A 17,918-nucleotide genomic window follows, 5' to 3' on the forward strand; every position below is an offset into this window, starting at 1 on the left:
AGGGGAAAAAACATTTTAGGGGATAATTTTGGTGATAAAAAAATGACCAGGTATGAGCTGCTTCAGTCATTCTAGGGCCTTGGCTGTCAGTTCCATCTCTAATATTTCAAAAAGATCCTGATCTGATACTCTGTGGTCCCTTGGATATTCTTCCAAACATATTTTCCCTAATTCCCTCTTCTCTTTTCTGATATAAAAGTGAGCACTTGCAAGCTGAAATCCAATCAAATATGGAAACATGTGTTACTATGTGATGATTACCAGTGAAAGTTGATAAGGAATTTTACCATAAACTAAAGGCAGACAGGCATTCCAGAAATGAGTTAGAGTGTGAGGATGGCTCATGGTAAGAAAACTTCACTGGATAGTTGTTGGGTACAAATATCTTCATCAGAAAATCCATTAGACTCAGCTAAAATCAGAATCGCTTTAGGGAAACACAGACTAAAGTATGTGAAAGTGTTATATTCTCTGCTCAGATTAATACTGTTCTTGGTGTTGAAAGGTTTGTGGTCTTGCCTTTGAGAAAGCTAAAAGGTCAGAAACCACAAAGATGCGTGTGTGCTGTCATTTGCACAGTTACTAATTGTTCTCATTATTTCCATAATGAGATGTACTATTTCAACAGAGAGACCCTCTTGAGAGTTCCTTTTAGTGTTTTCAGGCAGGCAGCTCTTTCGCTTTCATGTTATGGTCTTGGCCAAGAAGTTCAGATAGACTTTTCATTTATTCAGCAAGAATGCATAAATTTGTTATTCCATTATTATACTGTAAACGCCGTAAAGTCAAGGACCATGTCAAGTTTGAACACCATTGTATACTCCGCATCTTGCAGAGAGGGTTTAGAAAAATTAGCATGGGCACATATTTTTTTTGAATAAATGAAAGACTAAATCAAGTTTAACCAAATGCTTTACTCTCATCTCTGGTACAGAGCTTTAGGATTGATGATGTATGAAAAACATAACATCCAGACAAAAACCTTCTCCTTTAGAAGCTTATTGTCCAGTTGAGCAGATGAAATATATACACATAAAATTTTAAGGAGAAATAATTAGGCCTTTGTAAGTATATGAAAATTTAGCACAAATCTCTCAATCCAACACATTTTATAAAAAAGTTATTATGTAAAATGACTGATAAGAGAGTTTATAGTTGGACGGAAATATAAAAAATCGAGGATAAGCATTACAAAGAAAACCATAATGTGTGGTTAACATTCAAAGAAAGAAAATTTACTTGTAAGACAAGTTAGAGAAAGATTTATGGGTACATGTATACTGAGTACTGAAGGATAGATATGATACTTTATGCCAATATTAATAAATATTTAGGTAGGTTGAAAAATACAAATATATGTTCGATTAGACGGAGTAATAAAGTTAATAACATAGAATGCAGAGTTACTCATACCTTGATCGTAGTCATTTATGACTATTAATGAGCAAAGTTTATTCTTAATTAGTTAATTGGTGTTTGGTGTTGACATAGTTGCTTTAAGATTGCTCACCTCCTATGAACCAATGATTTCTCTTTTACCTCTATATTTCCTTGAAAATAAGAAGAAATAAAGCTCTCCTTGAATAATTTCTGGAAGGAAGCATAGGATGAATAATCAGGATAGATTTGGTTTTAAGAAATCTGATTGTAGGGCACCTGGGTGGCTCAGTGGGTTAAAGCCTCTGCCTTTGACTCAGGTCAGGATCTCAGGGTCCTGGGATCAAGTCCCGCATCGGGCTCTCTGCTCAGCAGGGAGTCTGCTTCCCTCTCTCTCTGCCTGCCTCTCTGCCTACTTGTGATCTCTGTCAAATAAACAAATAAAATCTTCAAAAAAAAAAAAAAGGAATCTGACTGTACATCTTAACACTTTTATCTCTACAAAGGAAAATATAGAACTCATTATAGTATTTCATATTATAGGAGGAATTCTTATCTTTCCCCTGAGGAAGAAATACATCATGACATATTAGTAAAGAAGTCGATTTTATTACTTTATTAACTCTATTTCTATAGGTTTAAGTAAATTTAACTGTCAGTTCTATCTAATATACTGGGTGCTTGAATGGGTAATGAATTTTTTATATATAGTTAGTTGAAATAAATGACTGCTGATAGTTTAAACAATGTGAAGTAGTAACTGTGTATTCTAAATGGGAAACAAGTATGATGTTGGTTTACTAGGACTTCTTCCCTTGCAGAGACCGTGCCCATTATAGGGTTCTTGAAAGAGCCAATATTTGACCTTTTTTAGTGTAGTAGAAAATTCAACTTACATGTGGCTGACAATTGATTCTGAAGATTTTGAACATTATTTACCCTTTCTAATTCTGACTATTGTTATTTTATAAGTAATCACCTGGTTAGCATGCATCTGAATTGTTGTTACGTGGAGTGTTTGACTAATTTACAAGTCTCCATGTGAGTTAAGGTATTCATTAGCCTCCTGGTGTGTATTTGTTGATAGTTCTATTATCTTTATTGGCTCACCTGCACAGTATTATCTAAGATGCTGCAAGACATTACACTCAAAGTATAGACTGTGGGACATACAGATTTCAGTTGTTGTTTAGGTTCAGAAACATAGGATGTCTGTGAGCTTGAGCAAGTTACTCCATCTCTACTTCTTAAACTATAAAATAGAGTTGCTAATACTGCTTTATAGAATTGTGGTAAAGATTAATTGAGGGGGAAAGGAGGCTATTAAACAAAGAGCCTGGCATTTAATAAGTATCCATTGACTTCCCTTAGGAATCTGTGTTGTTATGACTAGGCGATTGCTTGTTTGGGTTAAAGAGCCCCAAGTACACCCCAAGTATGTCCAAATAACCGCACTGAATCTTATACCACTTCTTAGACTTTTCAGTCTTAGAATCTAGCCAAGTTATTGTCTCTGTATAGAGAATAATGTTAATACAGATATGTTCTCAAATCCCTTTTTTACTTTTTGGCACTTGTGAATTACTGGAGATATTTAGGAAGAAGTCTGAGGGTATTGATTATTTAAACTGACAAGGGGGTGTTGCATGCTAGCCGGGAATAGCTGGTGGCCTCTTCCAGCTCATTTCTCTGGTGACTGCACGAGGCAAATCTGCAGCACTTCTCCTGGGACTCCAGTGTCTCACGAAGGGGCTTGCGTGCACCGCCCGCCCCGGGAGGAGCCCAGAGCCTCCTCATTAGCACCACGGACAGCTCGCGCGCCTGGAGGAGGGAGGCTGGGAGGACTCTTCTCTGCGCCACCGCCAGGAAGAGGGAGTGCAGTAGCGGCAGGCGGGGAGGAGGAGGAGAAAGGAAGGACAGCTCCGGTGGGGAGTGGAAGAAATCTGGGAGCAGCTAGAGCAGCAGGTCCGGGGGGAGCTGCTCAGCTGCACTGCTTCCATTATTCAGGCGGACTCCGCTGAGCTTCTCAGGGCTGCTTCCCTATCCCTCTGAGCGGAGGCTGCCTTCTAGACCTGACTCCAGGTGAGTTAAGCAGAGAGATGTACTAAGGGGTCTCGAACTACAGGCTTGGAATTGGCGAGCTTGCTCGGCTCCCCCAACACTGCCCGCTTTACAAATTATCCGAAGTCATGACAGACTGGTTTTGGCGTGGCTGCAAATGCTGGGGATGGGCGGATGGGCGGTGGGCAGTTTCGAGCCTCACTGCAAGGATTGGGGGATTCGGATGGAATTCAGCTGAAGTGACTGGATTTTAGAAAATATCCCCAAATATATGCGTTAGATGTGTTCATCTATAAGCTTTCAAGACAGTCATTTGTTTTTCTGGCTGCCTGTTTTGTCCTTCTGTCGCTTCTTCCCCATGGCTCCTGCCCAATTTTACAAGTCCAGTCAAAGGATCAGAAAGGTATGAAAGTAGGAAGTCCTAGGATACATTGGGACAGGGCAGCCTCGCTCTCTAAGTGGGGAGTGGTGTTCCTTTCACCCTGATTTACCAGAGGGTAACCGTCTGAAGAATGGGATGTTCTTTTGCTCAGTACTCTCCACAAGCTTATTAAAAGGCAGAGAACTTCAGGCTCTCTAGACAGGCTCTGAAATGTGATGGCAATTTAGCTTAAAAGCCATGTTGATTCCCTCATTTCCTCTCCAGCCTTTGTTCCAAAATTATTCCCATATTATTATATTGTTCCAAAATTATTACCAATAGTTCTTTAACAGCACAACTTTTAAGTGTCTGACTGACAGGAAGTATATTTCTTATTCTGAAATGCTATGGGAAAAGTGATGAGTTCACATTAAGAGAAGAGCAACTTTATTTTCCTGAAAGAACTGTGGGGAAAGGGTTTAAAGAAATTCTGGGAATGAAATTATGGACATTTCCCACAGTACTTTCTAATTTCTTCACATTTGCTTTTGTGTGTGTGTGTGTGGCAAAATAAACTTGTATTACAAGTTTATTTAGTTTAGAGGTTGCCTTCTTGCTAGTAGCACTAACTTTTAATCATCATGATCATAAGACTTTTTTTTTTCTTTTTTTACTGTTTTGCTTTTAGGTGGTTGGGGTAGCTGTTTTTGTTTTTGGATTCAATACTTACTTTATGGGCCTTGCAGGATACTTTTCAGTAGAATTGGTGGGCATACAATTAATCATATGGGCTACCATGCATTTTAATAATAGTGAAGCATATAAATTATGAGTTTAGCAAGTAAATATCAGAACCAAAATTGAGGGATGAAATTTACATCTTTCACATATTTACTAAATTCCCTTTAAGCCTCCCGTGTCATTTTGTGTTTAAGAGAGCTTATTGGCTTTTCAGTTGAGTTATATGCATCTACAGTTTTAGCAATTAAGATTTAATATTTTACTTTTCTTCTCCCTTTAACATTGTTTAGATTCAACAAATCCTTCCTGTCTGCTACTGTGAGCCCCATTCTTTCTCATCTCTTCCATTCCTAATTTCTTACAGAAGTTTAGAAAGATCCATCATATTTCACTTTTCAGGTGAAAAGACTATAATACAGAGGGATTAATCTTCCAAGTCTCTACAATTATTATGTAATAAAGTAGAAATTTAAGCCTAGGATATTTAACTTCAAGTTCAATGCTTTTCCCAAAAAGTGCACGGCCGTTTTTAGTTGAAACTATTGCAACAAGTGATATACGAATATGTCTTTTGTAAAAATACCTAAAATATTGCATATTTTTCCTGGTTATTTATTAAAACTGGTTTTATTCTTTTATATAAAAGAAATTTAATTCTGCAGAGTTACATGGTTTTCACTTTCAAATAACTCCTAAACTTCTAACAGCTGACCTTGAATCTTCCCTTGTAAGAGTGGATTTGAAAGGTAGACTCAATATTTACTAAGAGTATTCTTGAAATAATTTATGTCTTATAATCAAGATAGAAGACAGTCCCCATTTAGAAGCAATTTAAAACTGTTTAGTGTGAACTTGAAACACAGCTACAACTTGCTTTCAGAGTGAACCACCAGACTTCACAGTGAATAGATTCCTTGAACATTGGCAGGTAATGTATGCCTGTATAGGATTTATGAGAAGGGGAAGTTAGAAACCGAACAATTTTATTTTTTGATACATGACCACATTCATAAAAATTTATTAAAGCTTTATATATGCCGTGGATGCTTTGTCTGATATGGACTGATTCAAAGTAAGCCTCATTTTAACTCCTCAGAGAGAGGAAAAAAAAAACTTTAGATGTGTTTTAGCTGTTTTATTCATTTTCATTCTTAAGTGGTAATAATCTGCTATACTTAAACTCTTAGAAAGCCATTTGAGTTGCAAAGACAGTTTGTAATTTTTTTTGCAGGAGGATGCATTTGTGTGTGTTTACATGCTCAGGAGGGCCTTTAGGGGTATGGGAAGAAGGTGAGGAAGAGCAGTAAATACTTCTTGGAGTGTCATGTGTTTTGAAACTATTTTTTTTTCCTGTGATAGGCCTAGCATACATGTTTGCATATGGGAACTAAGTATATGTTAGTTGGTTAGTTGGTTAGTAAACTAACTTTGCCTCTGATTGCAGGATTCCATGTACACCCATGGCTCAAGTATTCTTGAATGAATCAAGATAATAAGTTCTATGGCTCTTGAGCATCCAACTAATTCCCTTCATGTTCTGGCATTAAAAGGAGGGCTTATAGTAATTTTTCTGGAATCTCAGAATCTTTCAGATCTTATAAAGTAGCTCAAGCAGGGTATGTGTGGAGCTCATCATTGTTTAACATCTCAGAGGAGGGGTCCTCTTGATAGTGGTGACCAAAGACTGACTTTTTTCCTGTGCAGTTCTTCCAGGTAGATGGTAGGCTGAGTGAGAAAGGAGGGAGAGAAGAAGATAAGAAGAAAAGATATATCATTTTCTCCCTCATGAAAGATTGAGGACAATTGTGCATCTTTATCTACGGATGTTCCTGGGCAAGAGTGATTTCCATCATTGAGTAAGGGTTTCTCCAAGAAATGGGGACATTAATGCCCTAGAATTTCTAGACTGCCCTGTGCACAGACTGAGACAGCTCTGGTGATGTACTTATCCCCCCGCCTACCCCAGTGGCAGAGTTGTACCTATCCCCCACCCTCACTCCTTAGCCCTGGGTGTTGTCTATGTGCATGAGAACAGTGAGTCCTAAGCAGGGTTGGGTGGAACAGCAACAGTTCTTACTACTGGAGTATCATGAATATCCATAGATGAAAGTGAGTTCTTTTTTTCACATACAGGATCCCCATTGGGTCGTGCTTTCTTAGATAAAATTTTGCAGAGGTATAGATCAAATTTTAGACTTTGCTTTTCTAAAAGTGCCGTGTTCAATTAGTTGCTTGTTTTAACAGAGTAGGCATGGGATACTGAGGAGAGGAATAAACATTTTATGTTTGACATTATGAGATTCATTCCTTATCTCCTTTTGTGGTGACACTTGATAGCGCAGGAAGTATTAGAGGAGATTTACTGAAGAAAAATGTGGAGATGTATGAAGAGTGGACATGATTGACAACTACAATTTTCACTCCATTGTTTAATGCCAAGGTAACTTTGGATAAACACACTTTATTCACCACTTAGGAGAAACTAAGAGAAAGTAGAGGAGCTGGGAGAAAGCTAGAAGATTGACTTTAAGACAAATTTGTGATTCTTAAAATGGGCTACATGATAGGAAAGAAAAAGCAGAAGTCATTGAATAAAAATTTTTTCTTATGTAATTCATGAATTATTCTGATTTGTTGAACCAGTTCCTTAAATGTGTTAAGCATAGGGAGAATTAAGGAAAACTATGCTTTTTAATACGAATGTACGTTTAACGAACTATATTGTATATAAAGGAATGATCAGTCCAGTGATTTTTTACTGACTGAAAAACTTCCTTGTTTTCATTCCAAACTATACTAGCAGTTTAGTGTGGTGTACTACATATTACTTGAGCTCCAAAATTTTCAACTAAAAAGGATGCATGCGCTGAACTTTATTGTTCATGGATAACCGTAATGTGAATGAGAAGTGAAATTGCAAAAGACAAGGGAAGAAATTTAGTAATTCACAAACTAAATAAGAATAAGGATAAATTGTAGCATACTTATTGTTGGACACTCAGAGTTAACAAGAATTATCACAGTTAATCCTGGAAGTAATGCACATACATCTTGGAGTAATAAAGTATCTTGCAAGATCTGGGTTTGAAACGGTCTCTTGCTAGTTGTATGAACTTGAAGCAAATGGTGTAGCCTCTCTTCACCTCAGATGCTGCTTCTATGAAATAGGGAGTTTACTAATATCTAATTTATAGGTTCTTTGTTCGTGTTTTGCCTCTTTGTGTTGTTCTAGGTCCAAGTAAGGTGAGGTTGTTATGTTATTCTTGCTGCTATATTGACCCTAATTCTACCTTTTACTAACTGTGTGGCATTGATTAAGATCCCTTTTTGTGATCTTTTCTTTATCTATAAATTGTGAATAAAATGCCAGTTTTGAAGAGTTGCCAGTACATTAAAGAAACTTGACAAAATCCTTTATGTAAGGGACTTAGCAGATGGTAGACAGTAAGTATTTTTACTTGCCCTCCTGTATGCTACTGTGAGGATATTTTACATTGTATTTCCAAGTTTTTTATTCCCCCCCTCAGATTCAATGTCAGTCTTGCACAAAACATTCCCATCTCCTACATCTCTTCTGATTAAACCCTGGAAAAGTAGAAGAGGTGTTCTCACAAGTTTTATTGTGCTTAAGCACGTGAAAGGAAGCCAGCTAGTCTCAAAACAAGTTTTGACAAAAAAGGGGACACATTTATCCCATTAAACACTTACTTCCTCCCATCCTTGACAGTTTTGTACTGTCTATGTCAACACTGAGACTTTTCTATTTAAATAGTTTCCTATTTGTGGTAGCATAATTGATGGCTGGACTTAATCCAATTAGCATAAATATAATGGAGAGTTGGGCAATGATTTATTTTTAACAAGAGGAAAAAATGGACGCGATTTTATAGTATTACTTTGAAAATCTTTCAGACAAACTTTGATTCTGTTGGTGAAGGTAGCATCACAAATTTTGTCCTAGTGGTGTTCTTGAAAGGTAATATTTGAACATTCTGCATATTGTCTCCAGATTGGCCCAATAGGATTTAATTTCAGATATAACTTCTCTGCTAAGCAGGAAGATTTCTACATGAAGATGTTCGCTCCATCAGATATAGGGTTGCTCAAGACTATCTGCATGGGATTATAGGAAGTCTAAATAGAAAATTTTCATCTCTAAGTTAGACATACTGGTGGATTCATATTGATTGATTATGAATATTAATAACATGGCTCAGGGATAAGCAAGTAGCATATACAGTTATCAAGATAAATCCTGTTTTTAGCATCCCATCCCCCACCGCCAGGACTCTCAAGTTCATCAATCACTATTTCATTTTCTTTCTTTTGCTTATTTTAATGGTATGTTAGTTTCCTATGGCTGCTGTAACAAATTACTGCAAACTTAATGGTTTAAAACAACACAAATTTATTGTCTCCGATTCAGAATTCTAAAATCAGTTTCACTAGGCTAAAGTCAAGGTGTCTGCAAAACTGGTTCCTTCTGGAGGCTCTGAGGGGAGAATCCATTTTCTTGCCTTTTTCTGATTCTAGTAGCCATCTGAATTCATTGGCTTATGGCCCCTTCCTCCATTTGCAAGGCGCATTGCTTCTATCCTTTCTGTCTCCATATTGCCTCTTCGTCTAACTTCCTTTAATTTCTCCATCCCTCTCTCAAGGACTTTTGATTATACTGGGCTCACCTCAATGATCCAGGAACTCCATTTCAATATTCTTAATTCAATCACATCTGCAAAGTCCCTTTGACGGTGTAAGGTAATACATCCATGGGCTGTGGGGGTTAGGAGGAGAATATCTTTGGGGGACATTACTCAGCTTACCACAAAGGGGAGTAATATTTGTGTGCTTTGAGAAAATTAATGTGCTTCCTTCCTTGTGGGGAAAAAAGTGTAAATTTGGGTTTTTTTTTTTATATCCATTCGAAGATATTGATGGATAATTTTCCAACAACAGATGCTGATAACTTAAATTTATTAGCTCTAATTTTAGTAAAGTGTAAGTGAACTCATTTGTTCTTCTAGGGTCAAAAATATTAATTAAACCCATTATCTGTCGAGGCTAACATCTGGATGACTTAAGTTTAAATTACATTATCTATGATAGTTCTTATTTATGAAATTGGTGCTTGTTTACAAAGCCAAAACTTTTCAGGACATATTCGAGGGTATGTCATTTAGTAGTTCCATAATAACTGGTGCTCTTCACGTATATTCATTGTGAATATTTTATCTCATGAGTTATATACACTAATTGTAGACTTCCAGGAGAAATTTAATGATGGTCATGTCAGCTTTTCAAATCTTTCTGTAATCCAAAAGAGAAATGTTGTATAAGATGGATTCATTTCTTCCCCTATACCATCGTTGCCAAAGGGAACATGAAATGCCCTGCTCAAATTAATTTAATGCAAATGAATTCTTACTGTCTCACAAGTTTGTCCTTCATTTTTCTTAAAATTATGTTGTAAATGAATGTGACATGCTTTACTGGTTGTCGTGCAGGGAGCGTTGTCCTTCCTAAAAGCTCTCTCATTTGTCAGAAAGAAGCCATTAGGAGAAAAGCAAATTATCTTATCTGATCACAGTATTAAGAATGACCTTAAATCTATAAATTTTATTATCAGTACAATAGCCGAATGGTCTTTGCAGTTGTGGAAATTCCAAAGAAACCCCTGTTAAGGTACAAAGCTGTTATAATCCTCCAAAACCCATGTTTTTCTCTCACCTTGTAAAAAGTAATGTGTGTGGAATGCAGGTTTGCTTATTACTATCTTCTTGCTTTCCACAATTAATTTAAATACTTTTAAGTTTTACAATATTTTTATTTCTTTAACATTTTTAATGTCAAACAATATAACTTTATGAATATCCAGCTACAAATAGAGGTTTGTATAACATGGAATTAATCAAGGATCATTAGAGTGTTCGTTTTTGATAAAAGACTGCACATTTGTCCCTTTGCACATAAATACAAAATGTTTTAGTGAGGGAAGGTGAGATTGGGAGAAGGAACTCTGTTGGTGCTTATGTAGCTGTTTTTAAGAAGAGGAGTAATATACAAACATATTTTTGCTTTCATGTCCAGAGATATAATAGTTGCACAATAAATGGTATTTTTCTACTATGGAAGCATCTTCTCCAGCCATGCTATTCATGAGAACAAGAACTTCAACTAAGATTTCAGCAACCATAAGTAAAAAGGATGATGTGATAGGCTGCCTGTACATATGGCTCTCTTTAGCAGGCCAACTGTTACTTTTGCCACCCACATCACTGAGGACATATGGTATTACTTTGGCTGTGGAAGCAAGTGTGTGTGGACATGTCTCAGTGTGGGTATAAGACTGCTGGTTGTCTTCCTCATGTTGCTCATGCAACCAACTGACTCTGGGTTGAAAACTATTATCCATAGCACTAGATTTGAGGACAGTAAATGACATAGATCTTATTATTAACCGATAGGAAAACAATACAGTTAATTTTCTCTCTAGGATGATCACAAGACCTAGGGGATGTTTGCCATTATAAAGCTTTTAAGAAGAAATAATGGCTTTTTCAAGAATAAAAGTCAGGGTTTATACTTTTTAATCAAAAGCTAACTCATTCAAAAAAAACCAGGATTATAGAAAACCAGAACAGTAGAGGCATCAGAAAGGTGGTGGAAATAATTTATTTTGTGGAATAATCAATTATTGAAATTTAACAATGACTCTATTATTGTTAACGGTGACTATGTGGGGAAAAAATGACAAGAACATAGGTGAGATAGGCTGAAATCACAAAAGTTGTCGAATCGCAGCACAATTTATTTCATAGAGTTCACTGTGTTCTAAAACAATTTTTAAAAATTAGATTCATTGTTTTCAGTATAGTGGGTTCTGAATTTTCAAAGGAAGGCATTTCAATTCCTGCAACAAGTACGTATTTTTAGTGGTGGCTCTAAACTCCAACATTGAAAGGCTTGTAAGATGCAGTTTGATTGGAAGTTCAGGCTAGAGGGTGTGTGGTGAGGTGGCAGGTGCACCAAACCTCAGAACAGGTACACCAATTATCTGAAGAGAAGAATGGGTGGTGCTGCTGACGGTTATGGGAAAGATAATGACATTCTCTGTAAGTTACATTTTGCTGCCACTACTGGCAAATTTGTATCATCAAGATTTGTTGTAGATTTCCTTTATAGTCACTCAGCAGTTTCACATACTGTATTCTACAAATCTGAACATTTCACTAAAACAGTATTTGCTAAATATCAGGTAAATAAAATCGAGATTTGTGAAGGTAACATTGAAAAATGGGGTATTTCCAGATGTAGAATGATAAGTTTTCAAAATGCTTTTGAATATCGCTTTTTCTACGAAGTCTCATTTCAGTTTCATGACTTTGGCCTGGCTGTTAATCACCATCAAGGCTGTATGTGAAATATTTGGCAATATGGGTATCACGGATTTATGGTGATGGTGATTGATGCCCAGGATACAGCATCATTATTGTTATTCACTGACCTTGAGAACTTTGATTTTCATTCTTTTACACCTTGCTGTACCACTGACTGACAACTTTAAATTATTTGATTCATCAAATAATCTATTTTCTTGCAACTCACTAATTTGTGAGTTGCAAAGGTGAAGTATCAAATTGTCAATGTTTATATCAATTAGGCAGTTCAGATGGAAGCAAACAAATGAAAACAAACAGATTTATTACCAAGATATATAATATATTGACTTTATTAACAGAACAAAATATATAGACAACAAAACCTCTGGGTGAAATTGTTTTTTTGGTTTTTGTTTTTTAAGATTTATTTATTTATTTTAGGGGAGGGGAGGGGCAGAGGGAGAGGGGGAGAGAAACTCAGGCAGACTCTGCACTGAGACCAATGCGAGGCTGGAGATCCCATGACCCTGAGATCATGGCCTGAGCCAAAATCAAGAGTCAGCCGCCCAACTGACTGCACCACCCAGGCACCCAGAACTGTCTTTTTTGATATATGTATGCATTTTCCAATTGAGCTTTCTATGTTAAGTGAGTATTTGTGCATACACATATATTGACACAAATTGAGTTTTAGAGATCTTAGTCAAAGGGTTAATTTCTTAAGGTGACTGTTTCAAATATGTATAAATTATGGCAAAATTGACATAAAATGGCAACATAAGGTGCCATAAAAATGAGGGTAAATGGGAGATATTGGTTTAAAACAGTTCTAAATGAATTGGTTTTGATTTAAATGCTTTTCAGTTTTTAGCTAAGGAAATGACTAGAATTGAAATTTTATGAAAATCATTCATATTTGTTGCGTACGTATGCACATATATGTGTATTATAAATACAAAACAGATGGCATATATTTAGCCCATACATTCATACCTATCTGTATACATATATCCATCATGAAAATGAGTACATGTGATATATACCTACACTGTGTATTTTCATTGTTACATTCATTTCTTTTCTCACTCTGTTAGCAACAAATTAAAAGAGGAGAAAGTTTCATTTGGTAATTTCATCTTCCACATTCTGTTCTTTTCAGTCTCTCATTTATGGCTTTCAACTGTTATTTTCTTTGTGACCAGATCTTTGGAATGAACAAATATCTTATAATCTTTGTTGACATTGGGAAAGCAGTGCATCTCTGGAAAGAGCGTGTCTACGTGCACATGAGCACATGAAAAACAAGTGTTTTATTTTTGACAGGGAAAAGCCAGTGAAAATGATTCAGTGTGGTAGCACCACTGCAATAAGAAACCAGATATCTATCAATCTAATCATTAAACAGATGTTCTGAGCACCCACCCAGTACCTGATGCAATTTTAATGGGAATGTAGCTATCACATTGCAGGATGGATTGGTAAAGCTGAAACACAGTTCAGAACCAGAATATAAAGTTTCCATGTTGTTCAGATGTCATTTAAACCATGTTATGTTACACACTGAAACCATAAGAAAGCAATTCCTCCATCCATCCCTTTGGGGGATAATGGTGAAGAAGAAAATTAGTCGTTATGCTTGAATTTACATAATTTCATAATTATATAAGGTTATATAATTTCTGTAAACTTAAAATCTGATATATGATACAGATGGTCTTTCACATCAGTGGGAAAATGGTAAGTGATTGATAAAATAATGTTCAAGTAAGTGGGTATATGTGTTTTATAGTTGTAAAAAGTTATACCATCCATAAAAATTAGTTTCACAGTAGGTATTGAGTAAATGGCCTTGGACTATAAAGAAAAAGTCTATAGGCAAATATCATTTATAATAATGGGCTAAATTAACTTTCATAAGTACAGCCCAACCAAAGACAGAAACTAACAGAGATTGATGGATTGGACTTTGTTGAAGTAGAAAACTTTAATATTTCAAATGATAACCGTGAGTAGGTATAAAAAGAAAGTGCCAAATCAGGGAAAAATATTTGCAATTCATTTGGCATATTTGACATAGGAATAGTTCAATAAATCAATAAGAATGGTCCACTAGAAAAAAGGACAAAGTATGTTGGCAGGAAATGTTGAGATGCATGTGAACACTAAATCTATTAGAATATGTATTGCTAATAAAAATTTAAAAAAACTGAAGGAAATTATTTATATAGGGGTATTTGTGATATTTTAACAAAATTGTAGTATGAACTTATTCATGCTATAAATAAAACTATAAAACTGTCTATAAAAGCTTATGCAGGTTCATGCCCATGTAGTTTGTTTTCTGTTCCTTTAAATTTCTGTGTTTCCCCATATTCAAACATCAGAACACACTCTTTGCTTTTGAAAGCAGCCTTTCCAATATACACTCATACATCCCTTTCTCTAAATTTTATAGTGTAGGGGCCAAGATGCCTTATCAGAAACTATATTTCAGTAATTACTTTTTTGTTTTCCAGTAGTAGTTCCTACTCTGGACTTAACTGGTAGAGGAAGACTTTTTTTTTTTTTTTCTTAAACAAAGCTTTCTGATGTATTCTTTTTTGTTGTTGTTGTTGGAAAGAGCTTTTATTTCCTTAAGTGTTTTCTTGCCTAAGTATGATGAGTATCCGGCAGTGGAATTTAGTGGGACAGATGCTTATTGTGATATATGAGATGAACTTGTTTCCCTCAGCACACATAGGCATGAAATGCATCTGGCTTCTGTACATAAAAGTCAGTTATATTCCCAAATGTGTTTCTGTGCACTACCCAGACTTTTAGGGGCAGAAACCCTACTATTCCTTCAAATAGGGGCTTTACTTAATTGTAAAGTTTAAGTTAGACGACAACTTGAAAAATACTAAATTTCAGGCAGAGCCTGAGCAGGAGATGGTACCACTGCATACTAAGGTGTTAAGTCACGCAGACAGAGCAATCTGTGTGTACGTGTGCGTGTGTGGGGGGGGGATGTATGCATAGAGTGAGAGAATCTTGTAAAGCGGAGCATACCCAAGTGTGTGAGCATATGGAACACATAAGAAATGAAATCAAGTTCAGAGGAGAAAATAAGGGGACGCCAAGGGGAAAAAGAAAGACTAATGAAGGTAAGCTTTAAAGAAAATAGACTTAAACAGTGACGAGAATAAAAGCGTTTGGTAAATGTGGGGGAAGTAGCATCCGGGTTGTGTTGGAAAGGGATTTGCTGTGTGTGTACATTCTGCTAGGGTTTTAATATGCAGAAATCAGGCCTCTTGAAGTATAGCAACTATGGTTCCTTTTCTATTCTATAGGTTGCCTTGAATATTCCTTTTTCATTTTAAAAAGACCATTTATTTATGTGTGATCGATTAACATCAAGGACATGAGATTTTTCTAAAATATACCACAACTGGTCAATAATCTAGTAGCTAAAACCTTTCAAAATTATTTGTGATAGATCTTTATGTAATGTAATATTTCATTGCCAGAGTTAGTAGTGCATTATATGTAATTTTACCTTTTTCCAATTATTTGGTGTGGTATAGGTGGAATAATGTCTTCCCAAGTACGTTCACATCCTAATCCCCAGAATTTGTGAATATGTTGTACCACATAGCAAGGAGGAGCTGAGGTTGCAGATGGAATTAAAGTTTTTAATCATCTGACTTTAAAATGCACAGATTACCTTTATTTATTTGTATAGGTCCAGTATCATCATAAGAGACCCTATAAGAGGGAGGACAGAAGATCATTCTAGAAGGAGATGGGGTGACTGAAGGAGAGGTTGGAATAGTAAGTTTTGTGGACGGAGCCAAAGAATACACTCAACTTCTAGAACGATTCTTGCCCAGAGGCTCTAGAAGTAACATAGCCTGGATGATGGCTTGATTTTAGCCTACTAACACTCCTTTTGGACTTCTGAACCTATAGAAGCATAAGAAAATAGCATTATGTTGTTTAAAGCCACTGAGTTTATGTTAATTTGTGATAGCAGCAATAAGAAACTGACACATTTAAACCACATTTTTTTGCTATAGATGGTTGTTATAGAATTGACTGGACATTTTAGGAAAGAATTGAGAATTAATTTTCATAAAAAAGTCCTTCATGTTAGAATAGTGACAATGTAGAGAGATGAAATGTTTTATATATGTAAACAAATGATTCATAGGTTTAAAAAAGCAGTGTCTTTTGAAGGCTAATAAAATCATAAAAGTGTCCTCTGATTATGTGAGGCTTGGGTGGTATATTCAGGGCTGTATTGGATAATCCTATGATCTTTCTGGCACTCTGAAATCATTAATAATTTTAGTTTAAGAGTACCATCATCCAGGGTCCCTTGGACTAGTGCCCTTGATAAGGGTTAGGATTGTGAGGACAGCTTGAGTTATTTGAAGACCAGAATAGGAAGAAATAGGATATCCCACTGATAATCCAATTTCTACTATCCATTCTAATTTTACATTCACCAACCATTTATGTGTAGGACATTATGTTCCGTATTATAGTCCAGTGGTGGAAACAGCTGAAAAGTGTGACCAAAGTAATAGATAAGCTGCTGAGAAGAAGCAAAGCTGTACAACTGGTGAACCTGACAGTTTTCCAGATAAACAGGATTAGAAGAAAATAGAATTATGGGAAGTTTGAATTTGCTCAATATCTCCAACTTAATAATAAGTCAGAAAACTAAGTCGCGTTTTCTTAAAACTCAAAGAATGTTCCTGTTGATGAAAGTTTTAAATATAGTGTGCTTTTACATTTTATTTTCCTTTATCTTTTGTAAACTGCTTACAGGAAGCCAGCAGACAAATCTGACAAATATGTTGATCATTATGTCTGTGAGGAGTATGATGGTCATCCAGGGAATAAAGCTTTGCTGGCCAAGGAATGAAATTCTTAACATTTCCCAGTAATATGGAATATATCCAATTAAAATTAATGATACAACTTTATAACGAACATTACTTCTTGTGAAGTTTTACAATTACTTTTTCTTTAGTTTATGATTAATGGCATTGGATTCATAAATTGAAATTTTCTATGGTAACTTAAGTAACATCCCTAGAAGATTTCTTTAAAAAAAAAAGCCTTAATTTTGCAAATCTCCTTTGTTAAAAACATCTCTAAACAACTATGTTAAATAAAACTTATGCATTCAAGTAAATTACTACTAAAAGTATATCTTCTAGGATTGAGCTGTCAAAAATTTCTTAAGGTGATTGTAAGGAAAATATGTTTCAGTTTATGGTATTTGATTAATCTGATTAAATCTTAGTGACACATCGAATTCAGCAAAAGTAAGAGTGATAAATCTCAGATCATACTTTGAAATGTCTCCATCAAGCATTTTAAAACAATTTGTAAGTTCACTAATTGGAGTTATTATACTTGACCCTAGAAGAATGCCCTTAAAAATGAAGCTCATTTGAACTTGGCAGATACCATATACGAACTCTTTACAGTCACAGTTTCTGTGCCTCATTAGGAAAATGATTATTTCCAGAATCCTAGTGCCTTGACCAGAAATGCATTTATTATTCTAGGATGCTTTTATTGAGAAATTAGCCTGATTTCTTGTTTAGGTAAGCTCTGTCAGGATTCTAATTTTTTAGTGTAAATAAACTTGAAGGCATAGAAGGCAGCTGGAAAATGGGAAGGAAGGAGGTGACCATCCTCTCCACATTCCCTATCAACGCCCTTCAACGAGCTTAGAACTTCACGGGAACCTCATGGATGTAGCTTATATATTAAAATAACAAACGCTACATAACTTCATTTAGTTCAGATAATTCTTGCTGAATTGGGACAGACAAGTGTAAGGGTCTTATAGAATTGTGAAGTCTAGAAAAAAGTTCTATATTGCCCAGTTTACAGTTTAGCAGGATACTAGTAGACTGAAGTCAATATAAATGTCACCTGTGGAAGGAATCCAGCCTCTTCAATTATGTACTGAAGAGAGGTTAAATAAGAATACAAGGTCAAGG

At 35.7% G+C, this 17,918-nt stretch overlaps 1 protein-coding gene across 1 annotated transcript in view; it reads left to right on the forward strand.

The window, feature by feature from the left end:
• The first annotated feature begins 3,265 nt into the window (after positions 1–3,265).
• The window catches only part of ROBO2 (roundabout guidance receptor 2), a 1,669,704-nt gene continuing 1,655,051 nt past the window's right edge, over positions 3,266–17,918 (forward strand). Inside the window, exon 1 of the mRNA XM_032878035.1 lies at positions 3,266–3,459. The gene's annotated coding sequence lies outside the window, so the exon portion shown is untranslated. The remainder of the gene's footprint in view (positions 3,460–17,918) is intronic.

The sequence above is a fragment of the Lontra canadensis genome, unplaced genomic scaffold (assembly GCF_010015895.1).
Source record: "Lontra canadensis isolate GAN:19392208 unplaced genomic scaffold, GSC_riverotter_1.0 scaffold62, whole genome shotgun sequence".
NCBI classification, from domain to species: domain Eukaryota; kingdom Metazoa; phylum Chordata; class Mammalia; order Carnivora; family Mustelidae; genus Lontra; species Lontra canadensis.